A 13,788-nucleotide genomic window follows, 5' to 3' on the forward strand; every position below is an offset into this window, starting at 1 on the left:
TTCTCTTATTTATACATTTTTCTCCTCTCCTAATCCAGAACGTCCTAAAACTAAATTGCAGGTTTCCTGGGAAGCGGATTTTGAGTGTAGCTGGTCTGTTGCTCTCTGGGACAAACTTTGGTTCAAATCCTTAAAAATTTCTCGTTCTGCTTCTCTTACTCAATCTTTATTTTATTTCTATCATAGACTTTATCTCTCTCCGCTCTCCTTGTCTCGTTTCAGTCTCTCTGCTGACTCTAAATGTTGGACTTGTGACTCTCCTAATGCTGATCTTCTTCCTATGTTCTTTTTCTGTCCTTTTGTTTCTACTTTCTGGGAGAAAGTTTGGCTATATCTTTCCCGTATTTTTACTCTCTCTGTTCCCTACTCAAACTCTCTTCTCTTTCTAGGTAGCCTTTCTGATTCTTTAAACCTCCCTGCACATACCCATGTCTCTTTCATCTCATGCTTGCTCTTGCATTCCAACACATCTCATCCAACTGGAAATCCCTTACGAACATCTCCATACAAGGTTGGTGGAATACTTTATGTCACTTTCACCGGCTTGATGTTGCCTTTGCTTCTTCCTGCAAACCCATACGCAATACTGATCTTTACTGGTTACCTCTCACTACATACTTGGCTAAGCTTGCTCTGAAAAGACCTACACATATCTGTTCAGATCATTTTAAACCTCCTTAAAGATTTCAACTCTCTCCTTCCTCTATTTTTTATATGTCTCTTATGTTGTATCAACTTTTATATTGATCACTTTGTATTAGTTATTTATACTATTTGATTATATGTCGTAATCATCTATCGTATTGATTTATGCTTGTCATGTTATTTTCTTCCCCTTCCCCCTTCCTTCTTTCCCATCTTTTTCCCTTTTTCCTCCCTTGATCTTTAAAAACCCCCATAAAATGCTTTTTCTGGTCTTAAACATTGATATTAGTATTGTTAATGTTTTATACTAATATGTTTGAACATATTTTCTGTTTTTGCTGATGTCTCTCTGCATTTATAACTTTTCAATAAAACATCTTTTTGAGCAATAATATGTCACGGGTACCTCTGTTGCTTCGGCAATTCTTTTGAATGCAGAACCGGAAAAACAATCCTGGCTCAAGTCTAAAGTGCGAATAGAAACATATCTCACAGTGATGTCCATCGTCTTTCAGCCTATGTTTCTCCCACAGCACGCTCAGTGACACTGTAGAGCTATACCAAGATATCTAAAGGGTCAGATAATACTAACGCATTCAAAAGTAGATGTAACATCTGCACCTTCCGTGAAGAAGCGCAGCCATATTCAGTATACCCTCACCCTTCCCCTCTCACACACCAATGGAGCAAAGATCCTCTTCACATGTTTTATCTACAACTAATTCTGAACCTGTACATTAATGCAACTGGAAGCCAGTGTAATCTCTTTCTAAAGAACTACAATTTGGATGTTGATTAAATAATTGTTTCAGAAATATACGGGAGAGACCAGGCCCCTGGCTCTACTGTTCCTACCGCTACTTCTGATATGATATTAAAGATGAGATGAAATCTCTTCCTCTTCCACGCATCTCTTTGTAATTTTTCTTCACTAGCTCTTCAGCACCAACTCTAAGGAGTTAAGACCCCCTTTACTACTGGAGTGCAATATACCTTTTTGACCTGTTTAATCGTTCTATTTCAAACCCTCACTCTGGTATTGGACTGGTCTCTGCAGATCTAATGTGTGATGGTTACCCTTAATAGCACGGTATAGACAGCAACATGTTCACTTGGGTTACAAGTGATAGGATGAAGCTTGAACCGGGAGTAGAGACAGGGCTGGCTTTAGGGCTGGTGGCGCCCAATGGACAATCACTTTTGCACCCCCACCTCCCATGAGTACCTCCTTAGATGCTCTCTCTACCACCTGCAAAAGTGCCCTTCATCTCTCTTATCATAAGATATTGCTAAACACACCGCCCCCTGAGGTCACAGCGCCCTCCTCCACAGGTCAGCGCCCAGGGCAGCCACACCAGTTGCACTGCCCTAAAGCCGGCCCTGAGTAGAGATCATGTTAGGCAGGGCTCCTTGTCCAACCTATGCTAAAACTTCTCCCGGCCTCTTTTCAGTTACTTTGGAGGTGTCCTTAGGGGATCCTACATAGACCAAGGGATATCTTGCATACTCAATGCTTCTGTGGCTAGAAAAATACCTGTTCCACATTTATAAATATTTACATGTCCTTTTTTCATATGAATTCATATTCCTATTATCCCTTCAAGAAATTACTCATAGGGTTAGTTCCAAATCTTGCTTTAAACCTTTCTCATGCAGCTCAAACAGAAAGCGTTGATTTCAAGACATCCTTGATACAGCAATTTGCAAGTGTTGGACTTGGCCCTTTTGGCAGGATCACCCCTGAACTTTTTGCCTTTAATAATGACATGATGTTAGTTGATTTCTGGTCTCTGCACACTTTAGCACTGTGGCCCAGTGTACAGTGCGTGCACTCTCTGAGTGTGTGTGTGGTGAGATTTGCCTACCCTCCCATAGGAATGCATGGGGAATATGCGTGTCCATGGTAGTTCCTAATGTGTGGGGAGTGCAGGGTCAAGTTGGTTAAATGCTGTGCGACGGTGTGCGCAGATTTAATGTGTCTAGTGGGAAAGTGCCACTTTTAGAAGTTGGCATGTCTGTGCAGTGAACGTGAATTGACTGTCTGGCTTGTGATTGGCTCGTGTGCTTGGCTCCAGTAGTCAGGATGGGTCTGCCCGGTGGTGAATAGGGAGATATGCAAGTAGATGGGAGGGAGGAGTTGCACCTGGTACCTGAATAGGACTGTGCCTTCCCTCCACAATGCTGGCTCCAACCCCTGTGGTGCGTCTGATATCCCTAGCCTGTGAATGGGGAGAGGGGCTGAGCACAACAAAGTGCTCCAGAACCAGTTGCATCTGGTTCGCCCCTTGCCTGCACCTTTGGAGACAAAGGATTTTGTGTATAAAAGAAGGGGCTGTGACCCCATGAAAATGATCTTGTTCTGTACTCGAATCTACCAGGGGCGTGCAGCTGCTGGGGCCCAGGGGAAGGCTGAGACCTGCCCAGCTCCTGGATGCCTGGAGCATTTTCCTTACTGGGAGCTGTTTTGCTCCATCCTTGATGCCCCAGGACTTCTTGAACCATTTCCTCTTGATGCTGATTTTGCCAAGGCTTGTTACAGTCTTCCCAGCCCCTGGATGCCCTGGATGCCTTGTGGACTTTTCTTTCAACTTGTACAAAGATCTTCAAGGGCTTGGAAGAGAGCTTGCCCCCTGACCGAAGTCCCAGGACCAGTGGACTTCACCAACCTTTGTGAATTGCTGCTAGAAACAAGTGGCTACAGAGGAAGAAAGCTGTGACAGACTCTCACAACCGGCCCGGTGTCCTGTATGCACCGCATCAAGCAACGTCCGCCTCGAACAACGCAAGCTCTGTGCTCACCGACTTCAACCTGATGCCGCCACCGAGCCGTAGCCTGCACCGCGACTGGTAGACACCGCGACATGCAACGCCTCGCTACACCGAATTGAACTGGTCTGACAGACGCGATCACTGCTGCTAACTTCGAGTCCTGGGACCACACCAGAGTTGGGCACTGCCTTGCGCGCTTCGTGACGCACTGCCCGATTTGCACCGCTGTCCCGACTGATCGATGCCAGCTCCCGAACTCCGGCTCGTTCGCCACACTGCAAGCTGCAAGCACCGTCTAACCCTCCAACGCAAGCCTTGGATCCACTGACTCTGTCAACGGGCTGCTGTCTGCACCACATCGAGGGACAACGCGTCCTCCAACGCTTCCTTTCTGCACCGCAACGTTCACCGGAACTGGCTCGCACATCCGTGCCAGCCGCCCCAAGTAAAACGTACTGTGACTGTGTCTGTCGACATTTGAGTGGGCCCGTACTTACGCGGTCTGCTGGATTTGCTAGACCCTGTTATTTTCAACAACGCTGTAGCACGCCCAGGCTACCGACTCACACAGAACCTTGGTTTAGGCCTCAAGTTCATTGTTCTCAGCTGCCCAGCAAGTAGTGGGCATCTGCAATGTTTAGGCTTTGCGCAGTGGCACAACCTTGACCTTTGCTGCTTAGGCAGCAGCCCTGACTTTATGGACATAGGGCATTTGAGCCCCCTTTTTAGATGGCCAGTTAGCCAGGGGGAGTTTTACTGTTATAGGGCACCAGGCCCTAAAGTGATTAATGTGCTAATGCTTTTGGGTGCTAGGAAATTGTGTATAGTATGTTTTGCGCACCCTGTTTCATACCTCTAGATATGGGATATTGTGCCTGTTATGATTTATATTTCAGGTTGATGCTGAGTATAGTGTCTGCCAGTGATTACTGGCTGTGTTCTTAGTTAATCTACATTCTGTTACTATTTCTTTACCAAGTTCACTCTGTGATTATTCTGACAGTGATCCAGGTGGCCCTGTCAGGTGTACATATTCCCTTGTAAATATTACCTGTACCAGTTTGCACGGTGTACATTATGTGTTTACTATCTGATGTGGTTTGAGAATACAAAGGCTATTTTAGATATAACCTTGTGTGGAGCCCCTTTTGTGGGGGGCCTTCGATGTTGTTTCTGGTGGCTGCATTCGCAAATGTTTTACACATTGCCTCCGGGATAAGCCTTACTGCTCATGCCAAATTGCAAAGGGGGTGAGCAGGGGCTATCTTTGGAGTGTAAGTCCCTTGTCCTAACTAGAATGGTGGTCTCTGCCTGGCTTTGGCGCAAGCCTCAGCCAACCAGAAATCCCATTTCTAACACTGGAAACCAGTGGAAGGGATTTGGACTTGTGTTTGCGCAGTACCACAGCGACAACTGGCTTCACTACAAAACTCTGCATTTTAGATAGTCACATGGAGAAAGGGATTATTGTTTCTAAGTTGATTCTAAATGTAATTTCTTTGGAAATGTGATTCTTGTGCACTGTGAGTTGGGTGTCCTGCCAAGGACAGAAACCAGAGAATCAGGAGGAGAGACTGCCCTTGAGCCATTGCGCTGGTTCTTGGGTTGGCCTACAGTGGGGACTACATTGGTATGGTGTCATTAGCTCGGGAGGGTAGATTATCCCCTAAGTGCAGTGTGAGTTTTCTGGATTCACCAGTAAGGGTGGGATCCAGTGGGAGCAGCTAAAGTGTGTCCAGTGCATGTATTTCCTGTCCCGTTCCTAGAGTGTGGTACCTGGTGCTCAGTAAGAGGGGTGCAGGTTGAGATTCAGGGACAGTAGATACTGTCTCACCGGTCTGAGGGGGTGTGTGTGGATGAATGGTGTGTTGCACTGGACGAGTGTGTGTGAGTTCTCTGAAATAAGGAGCTTGCTGAATACTTGGGTGTGAGTTCTCTGAAATAAGGAGCTTGCTGAATACTTTGGTGCGAGTTCTATGAAATAAGGAGCTTGCTGAATACTTTGGTGTGAGTTCTCTGGAATAAGGAGCTTGCTGAATGCTTTGGTGTGAGTTCTCTGAAATAAGAAGCTTGCATCAGGGAGTGATTCCAAAACGAGTGGCTGAGGTGTCCTCCAGCCCAGAGTGGTGGAGGAGGTTCAGAGTAGCCAAGCTAGGTCCCAGTACAGGGGTCCACATCCTGTCTCTGAGGAGAAGGAGTGGGTGGGACTGCGTGTCTCCATGTGCCTGAAACCCTGTCTCAGGACCTGGATGGTTTCTTTAGGGAACACCAGGTGTGGAGCCTAGGCTGTACTTGTAGACCATTTGAGGAGGATCTCCCAGTGTTTAGAGAACGTGGAACATCTGAAAGCAGGGTTCCAGTAGTTCTGGTGTCTGGCGGTACCGCTCCAGTTGGGGGGGGTGCAGAAGTCCAGATGGAGGGGTGAAAGGGGGAAAGGTTCTCCAGTGGAAGAACCAGTGGGTCAGGGGCCAGCCTGAAGGGCTGAGCCACCAGTGAGTGACCATGGTGACACCACTTCTGTCCTGAGAGACAGGCAGACTGTCACACGACACATTAGTTACGTGTCACCCTCATGAAGTCCTGGTGCACCAGGCATCTGACCAAAGGGTACGTCCCTCGGTTGGGGAGCCAGTATCCGATGGTTCCAGATCTGAACGTAGGGGCAACTGTAAGCAGTCGTCCTTGAAATTAGTTATGTGTCACACTCGTGAAGTCCTGGTGCGCTAGGCATCTGGAAAAAGGGAGTCGTCCTTAGGTTGGGGAGCCAGGTTCAGGTGTTTGCCTGTCCTGGACGGGAGGGCAACTGTAATCAGTGTCCCTGCCGGTTTTGCCTTCTAGGGGTACCCCTGTGAACACAGGTGGGGCTCATCTTAAGTGAAGAGACCCTGTGTTTCCCAGCAGGGGTGGTACAGGCCTAGCAGGGATCTTTAGGGTCCTTGGCTGAGTGTTGTAGTACTATTCTGAGAGCAGGTGGGGCCTACCGTAGGTGGAGGGACCCTGTTCTCTCGTGGGAGGGTTCAGCACTCTGGAATGGGGTGTAGAGGGAGGGAGTACCTCGCCTCTGTCCCCTGTGCATCCAGTGATTTTGGATCCTAGGTGGTAGACCAGTTGAGGGCGAGAGGTCCTAAACTGGTGGAAGAGTTGTGTTCTGGAGGGTGCTTATCCTGGGAGAGTGCGCAACCCCAGAAGTAGAGGTAAGGTGGGGCACTCTTGCCCGTGACCTCTGGTCAGCCTGAGGGTGCGGTCCCTAGGTTGAAGGATCAGTGGTAGTTTGGAACAACGCTGAGAAGGGGAGTGGAGAATGGCTATTGTATGCCAAGGGGTTACTACCCCCCCCACTCTGTGGATTGGCAAGGACCAGTGGTATCTGGGTGGCCTAGGGCCTGGTCCTAGCCATGGACAACTAAGGAGTACCAGTGGAATAGCCTAGTTGGGCCTGAACTTTTTTTTGTGTGTTTGTTTTGTGGAAGAACGTGGCGTAGAACCGGATGGTGTCCCTGCAGTGCGGGCCCGCGTCCGTGTTCTATCGCACTAAGCAGGGTAGCCCATCACAGTGGTGATTGGTCTGCCCTGCGTTTTGGTTAGAATGGGGTTGTGTTGGACTTGGCACTTTTGGCAGGTTCACCCCTGAACTTTTTGCCTTTAATAATGACATGATGTTAGTTGATTTCCAGTCACTGCGCAGTTTAGCACTGTGGCCCAGTGTAAAGTGTGTGCACTCTCTGAGTGTGTGTGGTCAGATTGGCCTACCCTGCCATAGGAATGCATAGGGAATATGTGTGCCCATGGTAGTTCCTGATGTGTGGGGAGTGCAGGGTCGAGTTTGGTATGTGCAAACTCGTGAGGTTAAATGCTGCATGACGGTGTGCGCAGATTTAATGGTCTAGTGTAAAAGTGCCACTTTTAGAAGTTGGCATGTTTGTGCAGTGAATGTGAATTGACTGTCTGGCTTGTGATTGGCTGGTGTGCTTGGCGCCAGGAGTCAGGATAAGTCTGCCCGGTGGTGAATGGGGAGATCTGCATGGAGAAGGGAGGGAGGAGTTGCACCTAGAGCCTGAATAGGGCTGTGCCTTCCCTCCACAATGCTGGGTCCGCCCCCTGTGGTGGGTCTGATGTAAGCATGGGCTGAAAATTTGTTCCACTCGCAGAATTTGTGAAATTTTTGCAATTTTGCAATCCGCAATTCGCGCGAAATTACCAAACAATTCGCAATTGGCGAGTTGGCCAATTTTTTTGCTTGTTCGCTCTTCAAAAATACAATCTCGCTCGTGCGGCGTTGACTTACTGTGATTCTGAGTTCGCAGAGTTGTTTTCCTCCCGGTTTACGTGTGCTGCGCCATTTTGGATCTGGCTGCGTGATTGCGCGAGAATTTTCGACCGTGAGTATGTCATGGAGTCCCGCCATCTTGCACTGCGAGACTTTGAGATCGCGAATACATCATAAGGGCCCGCGATCACATATCGCGAGAGTAAACAATCTCTAATACGTAGATGCGAAGTGCAGCTGACGTCCGGCGGGAGATCTGAACAGCTCGCTTTCCCGAACTCGCAAAAATTGCAACTCTGCACAAGAAATCTATTGCAGGCGGCATAAACCTTCTGAAAATGATGATTTGGATCCGAATAACTCCTCAGACTGACATTTGGCTGCACTTTTTTGTGCAAGGAGTCCATTTTTGGGGGGAGTGGGAGGAAGGAAGTGCCCCAGAGTCTCCAACTTCCTGTTCCTGGCCAGCAGGTTCCTCCCAGTGCTTTGCCACAGAGAAGGGGGACCCCACATCAGTAAAAGGCAGGTAGACGGAGAAGACAAAATTCAGGCACAGAGAAGGTACCTGCCCTGTAGGATCTGTAACTAGCCTCAAAGATGTCCGAACATACTTAACATTAAACTCTGAACCACATAGGAACCTCTCAGACAAGAGTAATCACAAATGTATAAAAAAAGCATTTTTATTAAAAATTTCATTTTTCTCTCATTTGCCTTTTAGTGATATACAAAAGTTCATAATCAATAGACTAAATTAGTTAAACATATAGGTACATTACTAACCCATTCGGCTACTACTCAAGGCCCACACTCCACGTGACACAGACATACCAGCATACACACCACTCAACTCACAAATCATACAACACTTTGCAAAGGTGTCAAACATTCGGGATGAATATGGGGACAGTTAGCATAATATCCCAGATGGTTCAGATGGTTCCCAATAGGAACAGACGCCAACGCGTGTTTCAGTGTCTCGCCCCCGCGGGGCTATACCTTCATTAGAGAATATCCTATGCGAGGTTAAGATCAACATATATACATGATAATAATATCTACAACAAGAGACATCCAGAGAGTACAACTTCGTCAGGCCGGAAGATAAAAAAAGAGATCATTTAAGCAAGAAACCAAGGCAGATATACCCAGGGTGCTCAGTAAAGGGAAAGAGAACTCGTAGCGTGGATCTTAATAAAGTGAACAGTGCTGTAAAAAACAAAGAAACAATTTCACATAGGCATATCAACAGGCAGATGCTAGTGAATTAGCTGCCAATCAGGATGTCCACACCAAAGTGTACATGATACTCAAGTGACACAACAGGCCAGTTTACATAAATACCTTTCACATGCGATGTGGCCAGATGGAAAATCTCATGAAATAAAAGGCCACAATGGCAGGCAGTCACTACGCTCCACAGTTAGGGAAAGATGGGCGTTGCCACTTAGCTATGGAGGAAAAAGAAAAAGTGTCTTGAAAAAGAAATAAAGAGATGTAATAAGGGGATAGCCTATATAGGTTGGAGGGAGGCCAATGTTCAGGGCAGAGAAAACCTACCAGAGCGCTTTCCGATGACAATAAATTCTTTTACATCCAACCTCCAAAGGGCAGAAGGAAATCGTCCACTAATTTGATAAGTAGATTCCTGCAGATGGGGGTGGAAAATACCAGCATATAATTACAATAAGGGAAACAGATTCCTAAGAATTCTAGCGCAGGACTTAAAGTGAGGGAAAGACAGATGCGCCATTTCAGAAACCCGGGAAAGTTAAGTGGGTGATGCAGATGGTCAGCCATCGGATGCGGGCGCTGTCACAAAGGAATTCAGGTAGCTAACCAGCTAGCGAGGAGCAAAACCCACAATGGCAAAAAATATGGGACAGGGAGCCATCGGGAGAGAACCACATAAGGGTCCCGGGGAAGTTTATGGCCCCCCGTACGAAGGATAAGCAGGAGGCGGGGAGCCATTTCGAGCAGCGCCAAAGCCCACATTAAAGCGCCGGGAAACAGCAGGGCTCTTCCGAAAAGGTGGCAAAATTCACACGGAGGAGCTAACGGAGGCTCTAGCAGCAGTAAGCCCGTGGGTCCGTATGACAAAGCCCGGGTCAGGAAAGGAAGTAATAGGGGGCAGCATGAAAAATATCAGTGAAGCTTACCTTGTAGGACTCTCCCGATGGCCGATAGTCAGGGGTTCAAGGTGTCAGCGAAAGATAGGACCGCAGCTGCCGCCTAACAGTATATGTTAGCAGAGTAGGTGGTCCTATATTTAACGGGCAAGCGAGAATGGTCTCAAATCCGATGGGACTAGAAACGGCAAACATGAAAGAAGGACCATAGTAGATAACATGGTCATGGTTGATACGGGCGCGGCCATCTTTAAAGGGAGTGCCGGATAAATAAGACCTCAGTAAGTAAATCCGAGAGGAAGAAACATTTATATACACGGACTCAAGAATGGACTGAATGACCGTATACATAATATAAAGAGGCAATGTTAAACAGAGGTCGATGGAAAAAATATACCGGCATAAGGTAAAAATAATAAAGAAAAATATAAAGAAAAATAGGGAAAAATAAGGTCAAGGCTAGGAAACGGGGGTTATAATAGGTCACAATAAACTGCCAGAAGGGGAACAGAGGGCAAAGCGGGGCAAAATGTCTCAGTTAGCGCATTGGCCCATGGGCATTCCTCATTCAGCCCATTCTGTACGCTATTGAGGTAAAAGATCCAAAAAACCTCTCGTTTTTTCCTAAGCGATACGGGATCAGTACCCGCCGGGACCTGAATTTTTTCAAGAATGGACCAGCTTAGTTCTTTTTCTGTATGGCCATGGGCTAGCCAGTGACCAACAATAGGGGCACCTCCTTTTCCTGTTCTGATGTTCGACTTGTGTTCCCCGATGCGAAGCCGGACCTCCCTCCCTGTCTCGCCCACATAGGGGAGATTACAGGGGCAAATGATGATGTAGATCAGATTGGAGGAGCGACAATTCGTCATTTTAGTCAAGCTAATGGAGCGAGCAGGAGTGAAGATGGTGGTTCCTGTGATGGCATGAGGGCATGCTTGACAATTGCCGCGACGATGGTTGCCCAAAACAGGATTAGTGCCAAGAATCGAGCTTAGGGACAAGGAGACTGGTTCCGATATCCTACCCCTCACAAGATGGTTTTTCAAGTTTTTGTTCCTCCTAAACGCGAAAATCGGTTTAGGGAAAAAGTCCTGCTCCTGGTTAAGGTTAAGAAGAAACCAGCTTGAGTTGATGGCCTGTCGGAGCTTATTGTTCAAGTTAGAATGTTTAGTAATACAGACAATCTTTTCCACCGTATCCTTGTCCCTGTGTTCAAACATGGATTCACGGTTGTAGTATCTAGCGTGTTTGAATGAGTCCCTAACCAGCCGTAAGGATAGCCACGTTGCATGAGCTTTTCTTCCCAGTGCTTTGTCAATGTCCTATGACTTTTCAGTTCGATCTGGAGCTGGTAGGATTACTCTTTGTGGCTGCTGTTCGATATTTGTATTTGAGGACTTTTTGTTTGGATCACTTTTGGATTTGAGATTTTACAAGTAAGTTGGTGTTGTTTGTTTGGGGCATTGCAGTTGCTGCAACTACAATTTCTAAACTTTTCCCAACTTTAAAAAAAATGTATTGTGGGTAGCCACAGTATCCAGTAAGCCCAGGGTTAGTCATGGGGGCATGATGCAAATGTTTCTGTGAGTTTTGTTGAACTTAAATATCATTTACGGCATGGATGGCATGTAATTGAATAGCTCACTGTTATATGTGGACGTTTTTGTTTTATTTTGGGGTGCGTGTTAAAGCCACACTAGCCAGTAGGCCCAGGGGTAGTCAGTGGTGCATGGACCAAGTCTTTCTGTGGGGTCTCTTGGATGTAAACATAAACATAATTTAGGGCATAAATATAATTGTGGGTGTTATTGGGGCGTGGTCCAGGGCCTGGCCATGTGTGTGGGGGCCATTTTGAGGCCTGGCCCAGGGATTGGCCATGTGGGTGGGGATCTAGGGGCCATTTTGAATTCAGGCAGTGTGCTTTGTGCCATAGGCCTGCACCCAGTCTGCCTTGCTTTCATCCATTATGCCATGGGGTACTCAGTGGTGCATGGACCACGTCTTTCTGTGGGGTCTCTTGAATTTAAAGAAACATCATTTAGGGCATGGATGGCATTGGATTGAGTTGATTTTTGTGTGTATTTAGATTTTTTGGTGTTCCTTTTGGCCTAGCCTTCTTGTAGTTGTTGTTGGCCTAGCCGTGTGGGTGGGGGGGGCATATTGAGGCCAGGCAATTTTTGCCATAGGCCGGCAAGCTTGCGGGCCAGTAGGCCTAGGGTTATGAATGGGTGCATGAAACAACTCTCTCTGTGTGGTCTCTCTTCTATTAATTTAAACATCCATTTTTGATTAGAATTGCAATTTTTATTTTGGGTCTTTCCGTTTTTGGGTGTGTTGTGTTAATAATAATAAATGCCTAGTAGCAATAGTATTAATTAAAGCATGACATAAGCAACATTTATTTCACTGATGTTCCTCTGGCTTCTTTGCTTGTAGGTGCACAAAGACTGAGAACCAGGAATCATCCTCATCATCATCACTTGTTGTAGTGCTAGGAAGAAGTCCTGCTGCGGTGTGTGCACAACGTTACGTGACGTCACGTGTGGCCACAGACAACTCTGCAACTCTTGCAACTGCATTCTGCTGTTCTGACATTTGAAGAAGATGGGCCCAAAGAAAGGTAGCCGTAGCTCCTCTAAAAAGATAGTTGCCAGTGCCACTGCCAGTAAGAAGGAGCAGAAGAAGCAAGTCACTTACCAAGGAGACTGGTGTGCCGACCGCCACATTTTTTGGGCAAAAAAAAACTACGCCTGCAGCAGCGGTGTCCTCCGGGGACCAAGTTGGAGGCAGCACCTCCGCCTCATTGGTCTCAGTGCCACCATGCCAAGTTAGGCCCAAGTCCATGAGTGCCGCAGAGGCAGCCACTTTTTAATTGTTCTTTCACCATCGACCAGTGATGTTAGCGTTGACTCATCGCAAAGTAGCATCCAATCAACGCAGGGTGTAACTCATTTGACAAGTGTTCAACCACAGCTGCAACGACAACCACAGGTGCAACAAGGAGAGGCACAAGGATAGGCGCAAGGAGAGGCGCAAGGAGAGGCGCAAGGAGAGGCACAAGGAGAGCCACAACTGCCCACAATACTTGTTCCTCCAGAAGTAGCGGCACATCAGGATATTGAGATTCATGCGGAGGTATCAGCCGAGCAAGCCACTCCTGATGATCCATTGTATTCCAGATCCCCAGCAAGGAAAAGGAGGGCCAGTACAACTTCTTCTTCAAGCCCCCTTCCTTCTGATGATCTAGATCTTGATTGGCACCCACCAATTCAGTCTGAGAGGGTCATGAGCCGACAAAGCTAGGGAAAAGGAAGGTTCCCGCAAGTCTTTCAGTTATGGGTGATGAAGAAGAAGAAGTAAAAGTGGTGTATTCTGCTGCTGATGAAGAGTCTGACGATGACGAGCCAGTCATCACAGTCGTCACTCCAGCCCCAGTGGGCATGCAGCAGACAGACATTTTTACCCTTTCTCGAAATGCTGTGCGGGATGTGGGCGGCGTGGCACTGGTACCACCACCAACACAGGCAACTACCACACCAACATGACCTACAGCTTCTATATTTTCTCGTCGGAAGGGCCGGCAGGGACCTCCATCCATCTCGACCTCCATTACCTCAAGTAGTGCCACGCCTATCCTCCACTTCATCTGGCATTGAAAGTGGCACCTCCACCACTACCAGAAATCTCAACTCCCCAGTTTGGGACTTATTTAGTATTAGCAAAAAGGCAGAAAACCAAATTATTTGTTCGATTTGTAAACAAGTAGTTAGTCGGGGTAAGCTGGGTACCAACTATGGTACTGGAGGCCAGAGAGGTCATCTCCAAAAACACCACAGCATCCAGTGGGAGGTGCACCTAAGTGACATCCGGAAAGCCAAAAGTACAAGTCCAAATGTACCCATTGATATTGCATCTGATGACGAGGAGCTGATCGTTCAGCGGGAGGTGAAGAAGCGAGAGACATTTTTTCTGGCA

The sequence above is a fragment of the Lissotriton helveticus genome, chromosome 5_1, assembly GCF_964261635.1.
Source record: "Lissotriton helveticus chromosome 5_1, aLisHel1.1, whole genome shotgun sequence".
Classification (NCBI taxonomy): Eukaryota; Metazoa; Chordata; class Amphibia; order Caudata; family Salamandridae; genus Lissotriton; species Lissotriton helveticus.